General features: G+C 42.5%; 1 long non-coding RNA gene across 1 annotated transcript in view; it reads left to right on the top strand.

Annotated features, from left to right (window-relative positions):
• LOC125454393 (uncharacterized) overlaps nucleotides 1-14,423 on the top strand; it is a 39,154-nt gene that overhangs the window by 14,882 nt on the left and 9,849 nt on the right. The window lies entirely within an intron of this gene.

The raw sequence follows: 14,423 nt of genomic DNA, 5'->3' as shown, positions 1-14,423 counted from the left end.
CAAAAAAACTTTCATATAATCAAACATTCAATATTATCATTGAACTGTTTTTAAATCCCTGATAAATCTGATTTTCTCATGAACTACAGTAGTAGTATTTCAAATTATCCTAAATAAACATAAAGTAATGAGAAATATTTCCACTGTATACAGTTAGTGAATAAAATATTTATTGCACCTAAAGACATAAATAGCACTGGTGATTACTTTTGTATTTTCTGGAATGTTCAGTTTTCTTTCTTCAATGATTCTATTCTTTTGTGATAAGTATTGCAGCTGAAACATTTGAATAAAGTATAAACAGGAAAATAAAAACCAAGTGTAATAAAATATTATGCAAATCACACTCTAACACTCACATTTAGCATCATAAAAGCACTTGGTACACTCCCATTGCAGAGCAGCAGTCACCTCTTTTTTCAGCCAATTCCACTGCAAACAGCGTTATCTTGATTAAAGTTTAATTAAGGATCACATTTGGCAGTACTTTTCACACCGATCTACACCAGCAGATTTTCTAGGGCTTAACTTTATCGTGCAGAAAATCCTCTTTTATTACTCCCAACCTGTTGTAAAAGCTGTTGGCACAGAGCGATGGCTGCTTCATTCAGTGGCCTTGTTTGCCGCTGGAAAAATCCCAAGTCTCCAGAGAGAGCACCACAGTGGTTCAATTTAATATGTGTCCTATCACTACAAGGCTCTAGCTCATTATTAATGATACTATTCATTAATTTCTTGTTGGGCTGATGTTGTTATTTATTAAAATATTAAAGAAAGCTCCTGAGACACATATATAATGAGGGATACCTCAAATCCCCATGCTCTGCCAGCTGAGGGTATGAATATACAGCAAATCTGCCCACACCACCATGCACTCTCTCTCCTTCATTCATTAGTCCTTCCTCTGGGTCTGAGTGACACTGTAAATTCATTTTCAGCAGTGCCCATTCAGAGAGTGATAGTGATGCAAAGCTTTCTTTAACAAGGTATTTCGCTGCAAAATGAATCGACTGCTGTTTTACTAATCTACTCCGTGTATTTTAGGACAATAAAATTGCTAATATTTAAACATGAAACAACTAAAATTGAACATATCCTTCTATCAGGATTTTACATTTTTAAGTTGTCATTTTTTTTTCCTTTTCTTCAAATCTGACTGAATTCCACTAATCTATCATATATTTAGTTCATTTACACGCTGGCCACATTTAATGGCTCTAAATAAACGATGTTTAGACGGTTCACTGCTAATTGTAATGTTCCTTTGCAAATCTTTCCAGGTTTTGAACTAAGGCAGCCTTATGCTTGCACTAATTACTTCTGTAATTCAAAATTGTACAATTTACAGTTATGTGTTAATTCAAAATTTGACTATTTTATGGTTACTGCCGAAAGTGATTGACATAGTCACAAAACAAAGAGGGGAAAGTAATATATTAGGGCTTAAGTATGTCATTGGTAGGATGTTAGAGGTCAATTCACCAAAACAAGCTATTTGAATATATTATTGGCACAAAACCATAACAGATAAAAAAAGACTTAAGAGTATTCCCCCTGTTTCATCATTATTATTTTTGCTTTCCTTCCTTTGTCATACACTAAGACAGCCAGAATGCCACCTGCTCGGAGGTCTTTTCCAAAGCAGTTTCAAACCAAACATGATATTGCCAAGATGCAAAATGGGAGAAATTATCCTTTAATTGTCTATTTATTTTCTCAGATTCAATTTATAATTTCCTTGGACAGATTAGTCAGAAACAGTTTTTGTTTGTTTTATACAGCTAATAGCCTAAAGATTGTGATTTTAAAAGTGAATTGTTTCCCTCCTAGTCTTTCTCTCACTAAAGCTAATCAGCAGAATTCTTACTAGCAGTTTTATACAACTGAGGAGTTTACTAGATCATTATAGAGACCACTTAAGTGTCAACCACCTGTGTATGACTGGAAAGGTACAAGGCCTAATCATGATCACATTTTTACTGATGACTGTCAACAAATTATGATTAGAGCAAAAGCTATTCTGCCCAGAAATTCCACTATTTACATCAGAATTGCCCCAATCTTAAAATCTGCAAAAAGGAAAGATACATTGCCTATGTGTTCCTTTCATACATTTTGTTGAATATATGAAAGTTATGAATTTTCTCATTCTTCTGTTTTATTAGTTGAGCATGCAAACAAAAGCTGCAATTTGCTATCTCTTAGCAATTTTTGGGCAGCCACATCTCTTGCTTTCCTGGCTAAGTGTCATCACTACACTTAGCATGCAATCAATCCCATGTGTGTGTAATATGTATGTCATATTAGTGGAGACTGATCAGAAGCAACAGGGAACAAAGAAGTACCCATGAAAAGAGTACATTAATGAAGAATACCTGGTATGTACCCTATTCTCAGAGACTATGGGAGATCCTCTCTCATTTGCATGAACTCTAGCAAAAACAATCCCAACCTAGTGAATAAAAACAAAGTTGCTGGAAAAGCTCAGCAGGTCTGGCAGCACCTGTAAAAAAAATGGGAGTTAATGTTTCAGGTCTGGTGTCCCTTCCTCAGACCCCAACCAGGTGAATCTCTCCTCATACATGAGTCCTGCCATCTCCGGAATCTGCCTGATAAACCTTCGCTGCACTCCCTCAAGAGCAAGAGCATCCTTCCTCAGAAAACAATACCAAAACTGCACACAATATTCTAGGTGTAGCCTCACCAAGGTCCTGTATAACTGCAAAAACACATCCCTGCTCCTGTACTCGAAATCCATCGCAATGATGGCCAACATACCATTTGCCTTCTTTACTGCATGCTGTACCTGCATACTTACCTTCAGCAACTGGTGCACAAGGACACCCACGTCCCATGGCACACTCCCCTCTTCCAATTTACAGATATTTAGGCAGTAATCTGTCTTCTTGTTTTTACTTCCAAAGTGAATAACCTTACATTTACCTAAATTATACTGCATCTGCCATTGATTTACTCACTCACCCAACCTGTTGAGGTCATACTGAAGGATCTCTGCATCCTCAACACAGTTCAGCCTCCCACCCAATTTGATATCATCTGCAAACCTGAAGATTCCCTTTGTCCCCCCATCTAAATCTTTAATATATATTGTGACTAGCTGAGGCCCCAGCACCAATCCCTGTGGTATCCCACTAGTTACTGTCTGCTAATTTGAAAAGGATCCGTTAATTCCTACTCTTTGTTTCGTCTCTGACACCTGGTTTCCTATCCATCTCAATACAGCTCCCCCAAATGCCCAACCCCATGCGTTTTAATATTGCACCTTAATCTTTTATGTGGGACTTTGTCAAACATTTTCTGAAAGTCCAGATATACTACATTGACTGGCTTCCCCTTGTCAACTCTACTAGTTACATCTTCGTAGAATTCCAACAGATTGTCAATCTGTAAAACTTCCAAGGATGCTGTTGGGAGGCAGAGACGATGACTTCATTGTCTGTCAAGTAATTATCTCATGGACACTATTGAGTACAATGATACATTTCATGGTTGATGTAGGTCTTAGTGCAGCAGGCACTCTCTTGTTGGAGTGATATGTTGATCACTCAGTTGGCACAGCACCTTCACCAAGTTGGTGCTAATGCTGATGCTGAGGCAGTGGCTAAAGATGAGACTGAATGAATAATGGAGACATGGCCCATGATTGACTCACATTGTGAGTGAACTATATGCTCCAGTCGCCTACCGTTTCTGTCAGATGCAGTCCCCATTCAAGGGATGTTGCATCACTTGATTGTAAATTGCTAGATATCCACTGTGGAAGACTCAGGCTCAAGACAATTGTGAGAGAGCTTCTTCCTTCACTGATACTAACCATCAGATCCTTGTGACCTAGTGGAGGGCAGAAAAGGTCGAATCAAAGGGTTAGGAAGTCTTTGAGGCCCACCCTCAGAAGGGACTGGGAGGAATCGACAAGGATACCAGATACTTACAGCCATTCACTGTAGACTTAACAGCAGTGGCAAGAAAAGTTTACTCGGGTGGTCAATGTGAGCACTCATGTCTATACAGTAGATTTCAGACTCACCGCATCACTCAGCTCTGACATTGCTCAGTGCAACATACCTTTATCACTTATGCAGCAGTATACCTGGCACTCAGAGCTCATCCCTACTGTCTTTATACAATACTGTCTTTACACTTTACCTGAACAAATCTTCTAAACATGTCAGCTAGACACACATCTCTTCACGCCATTGCTTACCTACAATGATATATCTATAATAATTGAAGCTTTTCCTTTCTACAGAATATGAATTGGTAAAAGTCACATGACTTATCTTGGGCACCATTGTGCAAAGCCATTAAACTGTGTTTTGTTGCAATTATTTGGATGGTGAATGTTGCCCATATTATTCAGCTACCTCTCTCAACAGTGCCTGAACTAATATTTCAGTATTTTCAGTGCAAAGTCCACTTAAAGTTATTTTTTAAAGGCTGTGCATGCATGTTATTTCTTACAGAATAAGGTCTGTGTGGCATCTTTCAAGTTATTGTATTGACATGGACCCATACAGCTTCGCAGGAACACAGGTTGAAAGAATTTTCTATTGAAGCTTCCTGCCATTAATGCTGAAGCATCTGTCCATTTGGTGCTTCCTTAAGCCAGTAAAATATTAAGAAATCATCTGTGCTCTGGGAGTTCTTTCCACTATTCCCCTCCCCAAGGAAAGACTACAGTTTTTCAATCTTTGCCAAGAAATTGTTTTCAATGAAATGGTACAGGTGGTAATGCTCACTGGTATTTATTTGAATGCACTACAGCAACTTCAGACAATGAAGGATGCGCATTCAAACATGGAAATCCAAAACTTCTTGTTTGGAGTAGCTATTATTTTGCAGAATCAAGGCCTGCCTCATCTGTAAAATGCATTGATTAACTTGGAATTCCTGTACTAGCACAGTAGAAATAAACTCCTCATGTAAAGTAAAATCAAGTAATTTCTAGTCTAAACACTTCTTAAAAGATTGCTTGTTTATGAACAAGGTGGAAGAGGAGACCATCTGACCCTTCACGACAATAAAATGTGAGGCTGGATGAACACAGCAGGCCCAGCAGCATCTCAGGAGCACAAAAGCTGACGTTTCGGGCCTAGACCCTTCATCAGAAATCATATGCTGCTGGGCCTGCTGTGTTCACCCAGCCTCACATTTTATTGTCTTGGATTCTCCAGCATCTGCAGTTCCCATTATCATCTGACCCTTCACACCTGCTTTGCTATTCAATAAGATCATAGCTGATTTAATTCAAATCTACATTCATGTATACCCCTGATAATCTTTCATCCCCATGGTAATCAAGAATCTATTTCCCTTTGACATAAAAATATTTAAAGATTTTGCATTTACTGCTTTTCAAGGAAGGGAATTCCAAAGGCTCACAACCTCCTGAAGGGAAAAATGTTTAGTCATTTGTGTTTTAAATGCATGCCGCCTTATTTTTACACCATGTTCCCCAGTTCTAGATTCTCTCAGATGGTTTCAATATCCATCTGTTCAGTCCCTTCAGGATCTTAGATGTTTCAGTTAATTTTTTTCAGACTCTTCGAAACTCAAAAGGATATAGGTCTAAGATAATAAAATGTGAGGCTGGATGAACACAGCAGGCCAAGCAGCATCTCAGGAGCACAAAAGCTGACGTTTCGGGCCTAGACCCTTCATCATGGGCCCCAGCTATGCCTGCCTCTTTGTAGGTTACGTGGAACAGTCCATCTTCCGCACCTACACAGGCCCCAAACCCCACCTCTTCCTCCGGTACATTGATGACTGTATCGGCGCCGCCTCTTGCTCCCCAGAGGAGCTCGAACAGTTCATCCACTTCACCAACACCTTCCACCCCAACCTTCAGTTCACCTGGGCCATCTCCAGCACATCCCTCACCTTCCTGGACCTCTCAGTCTCCATCTCAGGCAACCAGCTTGTAACTGATGTCCATTTCAAGCCCACCGACTCCCACAGCTACCTAGAATACACCTCCTCCCACCCACCCTCCTGCAAAAACTCCATCCCCTATTCCCAATTCCTCCGCCTCCGCCGCATCTGCTCCCACGATAAGACATTCCACTCCCGCACATCCCAGATGTCCAAGTTCTTTAAGGACCGCAACTTCCCCCCCACGGTGATTGAGAACGCCCTTGACCGCGTCTCCCGCATTTCCCGCGACACATCCCTCACACCCCGCCCCCGCCACAACCGCCCCAAGAGGATCCCCCTCGTTCTCACACACCACCCTACCAACCTCCGGATACAACGCATTATCCTCCGACACTTCCGCCATTTACAATCCGACCCCACCACCCAAGACATTTTTCCATCCCCACCCCTGTCTGCTTTCCGGAGAGACCACTCTCTCCGTGACTCCCTTGTTCGCTCCACACTGCCCTCCAACCCCACCACACCCGGCACCTTCCCCTGCAACCGCAGGAAATGCTACACTTGTCCCCACACCTCCTCCCTCACCCCCATCCCAGGCCCCAAGATGACATTCCACATTAAGCAGAGGTTCACCTGCACATCTGCCAATGTGGTATACTGCATCCACTGTACCCGGTGCGGCTTTCTCTACATTGGGGAAACCAAGCGGAGGCTTGGGGACCGCTTTGCAGAACACCTCCGCTCAGTTCGCAACAAACAACTGCACCTCCCAGTCGCAAACCATTTCCACTCCCCCTCCCATTCTCTTGATGACATGTCCATCATGGGCCTCCTGCACTGCCACAATGATGCCACCCGAAGGTTGCAGGAACAGCAACTCATATTCCGCCTGGGAACCCTGCAGCCATATGGTATCAATGTGGACTTCACCAGTTTCAAAATCTCCCCTTCCCCCACTGCATCCCTAAACCAGCCCAGTTCATCCCCTCCCCCCACTGCACCACACAACCAGCCCAGCTCTTCCCCCCCACCCACTGCATCCCAAAACCAGTCCAACCTGTCTCTGCCTCCCTAACCGGTTCTTCCTCTCACCCATCCCTTCCTCCCACCCCCAGCCGCACCCCCAGCTACCTACTAACCTCATCCCACCTCCTTGACCTGTCCGTCTTCCCTGGACTGACCTATCCCCTCCCTACCTCCCCACCTACACCCTCTCCACCTATCTTCTTTGCTCTCCATCTTCGGTCCGCCTCCCCCTCTCTCCCTATTTATTCCAGTTCCCTCCCCCCATCCCCCTCTCTGATGAAGGGTCTAGGCCCGAAACGTCAGCTTTTGTGCTCCTGAGATGCTGCTTGGCCTGCTGTGTTCATCCAGCCTCACATTTTATTATCTTGGAATCTCCAGCATCTGCAGTTCCCATTATCTCAGGATATAGGTCTAGCCTGTCTCACCTTTGCTCAGAAGGCAAACAGATCATTCTAGTTATTAGTCAAATGAACCTTCTCTGATCTGCGTCCAATGCATTCATACTCTTTTGTAGGTATGGTGATTGGTACTGTACATTGTATTCCAGATGTCATCTTGCCAAAGCCTTACCCTTGAATTCAATTTTCCTCACAGTTGAACATAACATTCTTTTAGCTTCCCTAATTACTTACTGTACTTGTATCCTAACCTTCTGTGAATCAAATACTAGGCCATCCAGATTTGTCTGCACCTCAGAGCTCTTCAAAGTCTCACTGTTTTGATTTTTCATTCTTTCTACCAAAATGGACAATTTCATACTTTTCCACATTTTACTCCATTTTCCAGGTATTTGTCCACTCATTTAATGTATCTATATCAATTTGTAGACTCCTTAACTATATTTTAATGACACTCAAAGACTTGGCCTCAACAATTTTGTGCAGCAATGAGTTCCACACATTCATCACTCTCCAGCTGAAGAAATTCCTCCTCATTTCAGTTCAAAATGGTCATCCCTTCATTCTGAGACTGCTCACTCGATCCGAGTCTCTCCTACTAGTGGAAACATCTTCTCCACATCATCTCTATCCAGGCATCTCAGTATTCTGAAAGTTTCAATGAGATTCCTACCTCATCTTTCTAAGCTCCATTGAGTACAGACCCAGAGTCCTCAAATGGTCCTCAATTGATAAGTCCTTCCTTCCTGAGATCATTCCTGTAAACCAACTTTCTCTGTCCTTTTGCATGAATCACAAAAAAATTGGTTTGTAGGTGCAACAAATAATTAAGAAGGCAAATGGAATATTATCCAGAGATAGTAGGAACTGCAGATGCTGAAGAATCTGAGATAACAAGGTATAGAGATGCATGGACACAGCAGGCCAAACTGATGTTTCAGGCCTAGATCCTTCTTCAGAAATTTCTTCTGCAGCTTTCCTGCTCCTATGATGCTGCTTGGCCTGCTGTGCTCATTCAGCTGTACACCTTGTTATCTGGAACATTACTCTTCATTGCAAGATGGATGGAGTTGAAAACTAGGGAGATTATACTGCAGATGTATAGAGTTCTGGTGAGGGCACATTTGGAGTACTATGTACAGTTTTGGTCTCCCTACTTGAGGAAAGATGTCCTGGCACTGGAGGGGGTGCAGAGGAGGTTCACTAGGTTGATTCCGGAGTTGGGAGGGTTTGGCTTATGAGGACTGGAGCTATGCTCATTGGAATTTAGAAGAATGAGGAGGGATCATATAGAAACACATAAAATTATGAAGGGAATACATAAGATTGAAGCAGAGAGGTTGTTTTCACTGGCAGGTGAAATTAGAACTAGGGGGTGTAGCCTCAAAATGAGGGGGACCAAGTTTAGGACTGAGTTGAAGAGGGACTTTTTCACCCAAAGGGTTGTTAATATGTGGGATTCCTTGACCAGTGAAGGATTGAATGTTTTTGAGGCAAAGGTAAATAGATTTTTGAACAGTAAAGTAATTAAGAGATATGGTGAGTGGGTGGGTACATGGAGCTGAGTCCATGAAAAGATCAGCCATGATCCTACTGAATAGTGGAGCAGCCTCAATGGGCCAGAGGGTCAACTCCTGCTCCTATTTCTTATATTCTTACGTTCTAACCATCCTTTGACTCCCTCCAAAGCCAACACATTCTAAGTTCAATATGGGGCCCAAAACTGTACACAATATTCCAAACACAGTCTGATCAGAGCCTGATACAGCCCCAGCAGTGCATTTATGCTCTTGCATTCTCACCCTCTTGAAATGAATGCGAACATTGTCACTTACTTTCGTAACTGCCAAATTGACCGCTATGTTAACCTTAAAGGAGTGCTGAACAGGACTCCTAAGCTACTTTGTGCATCAGATTTCCAAAACCTTCCACAATTTCAAAAATAACCTGTGCTTCTATTCTTCCTACCAAAGTGCACAACCTCACAATTTCCTACACTGTATTCCATCTAACACTTCGTTGCCCTCTCGCCTATCTTGTCCAATTTCTTCTGCAGTCTCCACACTTCCATGACATACCTATCCATTCACATATTTTTGTGTCATCTGCAAACCTAGCAAAAATATCATCAGGTCCTTTGTCCACATTATAAATGTATAACATGAATAGTTGTGGTCCCAGCATTGGCCCCTGCAGAACCCCACTGGTCACTGGCTGTCATTCTCAACATGATGCGCTCCCCATGCCAATATATTGCCCCTTATACCATGGGTTCTTATGTTATTTAGTAGCCTCTTATGCAGTACCTTGTCAAAGGCTTTTTGAAAATCCAAATAAATCACCATCCACTGGCTCTCCTTTGTCTAACCTACTCGTCACTTCTTCAAAGAATTCTAACAGATTTGTAAGGCATAATCTCTCCTTGATAAAGCCCTATTTCACCATGTGCTTCACCATGTGCTTCCAAGTACGCTGCAATCTCATCCTTTATATAGACTCTAAAATCTTAGCAATGACAGGGGTCATGCAATTCAGCCTATAATTTCCTGTCTTCTGCATCCCTCCCTTCTTAATCAAGGATGTTACATTAGCCATTTTTCAGTCCTCTGGAACCCTCACTGACCCTGTAATGCCTGATGGATCACCACCAATGCATCCATAATCTCTTCACCTATTTCCATCTCCATCTGAGGTCAGCCTATCTGGTCAAGATCATTTATCCACTTCCAGATCTTTGAATTTCCCCAATGCTTGCTACTTAGTGATGGCCACTGCAATCACCTCTGCCCTCTGATTGTCTCAAAGTTCTAGTATGTTGCTGGTGTCTTCCACCATGAGGACTGATGCAAACTACTTAATCAATTCCTCTGCCATTCTTTTCCTCCCTTTTACTATTTCTCCAGCCTCATTTTTCAGTGGGTCAATGCCCAATGTAAAATAGGTGGATAAATGATCTTGACCAGATAGGCTGACCTTTGATGGAGATGGAAATAGGTGAAGAGATTGTGAATGCATTGGTGGTGATCCATCAGGCATTATGGGGTCTCTTGCCTTTTAAGAAAACTCTTGCAATTTTCTTTTATATTACTAGTAGCTTACTCTCATGTTTCACCTTCTCCTCCTTTATTGCATTTTTAGTTGTCCTCTGCTGGTTTTTAAAAGCATCCCAATCCTTTGGCTTCCCACTAATCTTCATCACATTGTCAGCTTTTTATTTTGCTTTGATGGTGTCCTTAATGTCCATTTGTCAGCCACAATTGCTTCATCCTCCCTTTTGTATGATTCTTCTTCCTTGGATAAATTTCTGCTTTGCCACTTGAATTACCCCCAGAATCTCTTGCTGATACTGCTCCAACATTTTCCCAGTGAGGCTCCCTTTTCAACCAACTTTGGCCAGCTCCTCGCTTGTGTCTTTGTAGTTACCCTATTCAATTATAATACTGTTACATCTGATTACAACCTCTGTCTCTCAAACTTCAAAGTGAATTTCATCATATTATGGTCACTGCCCTGCATGGGTTCCTTCACCTTAGGTTCCCTAATCAAGTCTGCCTCATTGTACATCACCAAATCCAGAATTGCATGCTCCCTAGTGGTGTCCACGACAAGCAGCTCAACAAAAAAATCTTGTTGACATTCCATGAATTATTTTTTCATGGGATATGTTATCCACCTGTATATTGAAGTCCTTCATAATTATTGCAATAGTTCCTTTATTACATGCCTTTTCTACTTCCTGTCCCTGATTATTGTTAGGGGAGTTAGTGTACATAACTCGCATCAGGATCTTTTTCTTTTAGTGTTTTCCCAACCCTTACAGGTTCTACACCTTCTGATCCTATATCACTTGTTGTTATTGATTTCATTTCATGTCTTACTAACAAATTAACCTTGCCCATCCCTGTCTTTTCAATAAGATACATATACTTGGATATTTGATACCCAGTCCTGATCACCTTGCAGCCATAACATTGTATCCTCCAATTTCAATCTGTACTACAAGCCGATTTACCTCATTTATACACTGTCTGCATTTAAATACAACACTCTGAGTCCTGTGGAGCCTGTGGGAGATCCACCATCTCCTTTTCCCGCAGGATCTTGAGGATGCTACATGCTGACCAGTTCCTGATGGACTTGTGGACAAAGGTGTTTTTCTTTGCAAACTTCTCCACGAAGGGCAGGTGATATGGAATGGTCCCAACTACTTGTAGCATTCTGTGACAACATGGCCAGTCCCATTCTTTGTAACACTGGGAATAGGTAGACCTCAGTACATAGTGACACTTAGTGTTAGTGTACCAAGGGTCTACACACAGCTGAATGTAGCCACACTCAAAAGTGGACATCAGGATGAGAGCTGCTTTGGGTATGGTGTTACCCCCTTATCCAGTGTTTCGTATATGGTGTACCTGCAGACACAGTCCATCTCAGACTTCCAGATGAAGTGGAAGAAGGCTTGGGTGACTGCAATGGTGCAGGTTCTGGGAATGGGCCAGACTTGTAACACATACAACAACAGAGAGAGTACCTCACACCTGATGAGCAGGTTTTTACAAGTAATCGAGAGGGAGCAGTGCTCTCAAAAGTCCAGTTTCTGCCTTACCTTGGCAATACACCAACATAACTCTCCACCTCCCTGATGTATTGTAGTGTTTTAAACTCGGAGTGCAGCTCATCAACTCTGAACTGAATTTCCTCAAGCAACTAACACCTCATACAGACGTGGTCACTATCAATCACAATGTGGTCAACCGGCTCCCACTTCAAATGGGTACAACACATCACCCGCCCCTGCGTTTCCAAATTATTTTATCAGTTTTTACTTTGTGTTTTTGAATTTCCTACTTGTCCTTAGTTTTTAGTCTGTAAAATATTTCTGCAATTTACTTTTAATGTGAAAGCATCTTAGAATAGGTATTTAAATTAGTATTTGCTTACCAACCAATGAAATTATGACAGTTCCTGTGACGCCGTTCTGTTTAGTTTCCCTGCTGACTCCGTGCTCTCTCTCCAGGCTCCCAGGTAAGTGTATAGACCTTGAATTTTATTTCCTGCTTGATCTTAACTTTTGGGCTCCAGGTAAGGAGCCAGTAAAGGTGAGTATAGGTGAGGAGTTAGGGAGGAGATAGGTCAGTCCAGGGAGGACAGACAGGTCAAGGGGGCAGGATGAGGATAGCAGGTAGGAGATGGGGGTGAGGCTTGAGTGGAAGGAGGGGATAGGCGGAAGGACAGGTCAAGGGGGTGGGGGCAAGCTGGGCTGGTTTTAGGATGCAATAGGGGGAGGGGAGATTTTGAAGCTAGTGAAGTTCACATTGACACCATTAGGCTACAGGGTTCCCAAGCAGAGTATCAGTTGCTGTTCCTACAACATTCGGGTATCATTGTTGTGGCACTGCAGGAGGCCCAGCTTGGACACGTCATCTAAGGAATGGGAGGGGGGTTTGAAAAGGTTCGCGACTGGGAGGTGCAGTTGTTTAGTACGAACTGACCGTAGGTGTTCCGCAAAGCGGTACCCAAGCCTCTGCTTGGTTCGCCCGATGTAGAGGAGGCCACAACGGGAACAGCGGATGCAGTATACCACATTAGCAGATGTGCAGGTGAACATCTGTTTGATGTGGAAAGAATTCTTGGGGCTTGGGATGGGGGTGAGGGGGGAGATGTAGGAGCAGGTGTAGCACTTCCTGCAGTTGCAGGGAAAAGTGCCGGGTGTGGTGGAACTGGAGGAGAGTGTGGAGCGGATAAGGGAGTCACGGAGAGAGTGGTCCCTCCGGAAGGCAGATAAGGGTGGGGACGGAAAATTGTCTTTCATGGTTGGGTCGGATTGCAGATGGCAGAAGTGTTGGAGGATGATGCTTTGGATCTGGAGGTTGGTGGGGTGGTACATGAGGACGAGGGGGATTTTCTTTTGCTTTTTTTCTTGCGGGGGGTTGTGAAGGATGAGATGCGGGAAACGTGGGAGACATAGTCGAGGGTGTTCCCAACCACTGAGGGGGGGAAGTTGCAGTCCTTGAAAAACTGTGATATCTGAGGTGTACGAGAGTGGTTGTGTTTTCAAGATTCCTGCAACATATTATTTCCATTATTCCCAGTGCTGGTAACCGATTGAAGTAGTGTTCCCGGATAAAAGCTGTACTCATACATTGTCAGAGCTCCGTGAGGAAATTCCTGTGTGTTCATGTTTGAGTTCCTTCTGAAAATGGAAGTCCCACCCTGGTTGTACTCTGCCAATCAGAGGTAAATCCAGACTGTTGTTTCTGTCAAGAGATTAAGTAGGTTGAAAAAAAACACTGACAGAACAAGCTGTACATGGTCAATGGAGTAAATAGAATCAATAGGGTCGATTGGCCTTTCTTTATTCCATGTTTTATGTTCTTACTTTTCAATGTTCCAAGCTGTTTCCAAAAGGCTATAAATGTCATATTCTTGATGCTTTTAAGATGTTGTAGGAAGATTATAAACCAACACAGTTTCAGCTGAGATTCAGTTGTAAAGTTCTTACCAGTGAGTCAGAGGTTATGGGTTGAAGCCTGCACCAGTGATTTAAGAACAGTCAGAACTTACACTAACCTGAAGAACTTACATTTCAGTGCTTCCTGAGCAAATGCAGTGCTGCTGGAGATATTCTCTTTCAGGTTGCACATTAGCCATCACTTTTTCTAACCTACATCTCAGAAGCAAGTTATCTGGTCATTTTTCTCAGTACAATTTATGAGACCCTAATGTGTTCAAATTGGCTACCACGTTCCTTGCATTATAACTAGACCTCAAAGCTGATTAACTGACTGTAAACTCCTCTGAAAAACGCCTGATCCTATGAAAGGGGTTATATTAATGAAAGCATTTTTACACTCAAACTGTTAATGAGGAGCTTTCTTTGAAGAAATTCGGCCACAGAAATTGGACTTCTACCTGCTGATCATGTGCAGTATGATGGCAGCTGTAGAACACAGCATCAACTCCTTTAAATAAACTTTGATATTTCTGCAGTGCACATCTGCTGTAGACATGACACTGTACTGATGAAGGGGTAGACCTATCAGTACATCTTTTAAATAAATAGAAATAGATGTAAAATGCAGCCAAAAACTCTGGAAATAGCGA

This window comes from Stegostoma tigrinum, chromosome 7 (genome assembly GCF_030684315.1).
Source record: "Stegostoma tigrinum isolate sSteTig4 chromosome 7, sSteTig4.hap1, whole genome shotgun sequence".
In the NCBI taxonomy this organism is placed as follows: domain Eukaryota; kingdom Metazoa; phylum Chordata; class Chondrichthyes; order Orectolobiformes; family Stegostomatidae; genus Stegostoma; species Stegostoma tigrinum.
Note: the sequence above shows the minus strand (reverse complement) of the source record. Positions and strands in the feature narration are given on the sequence as shown.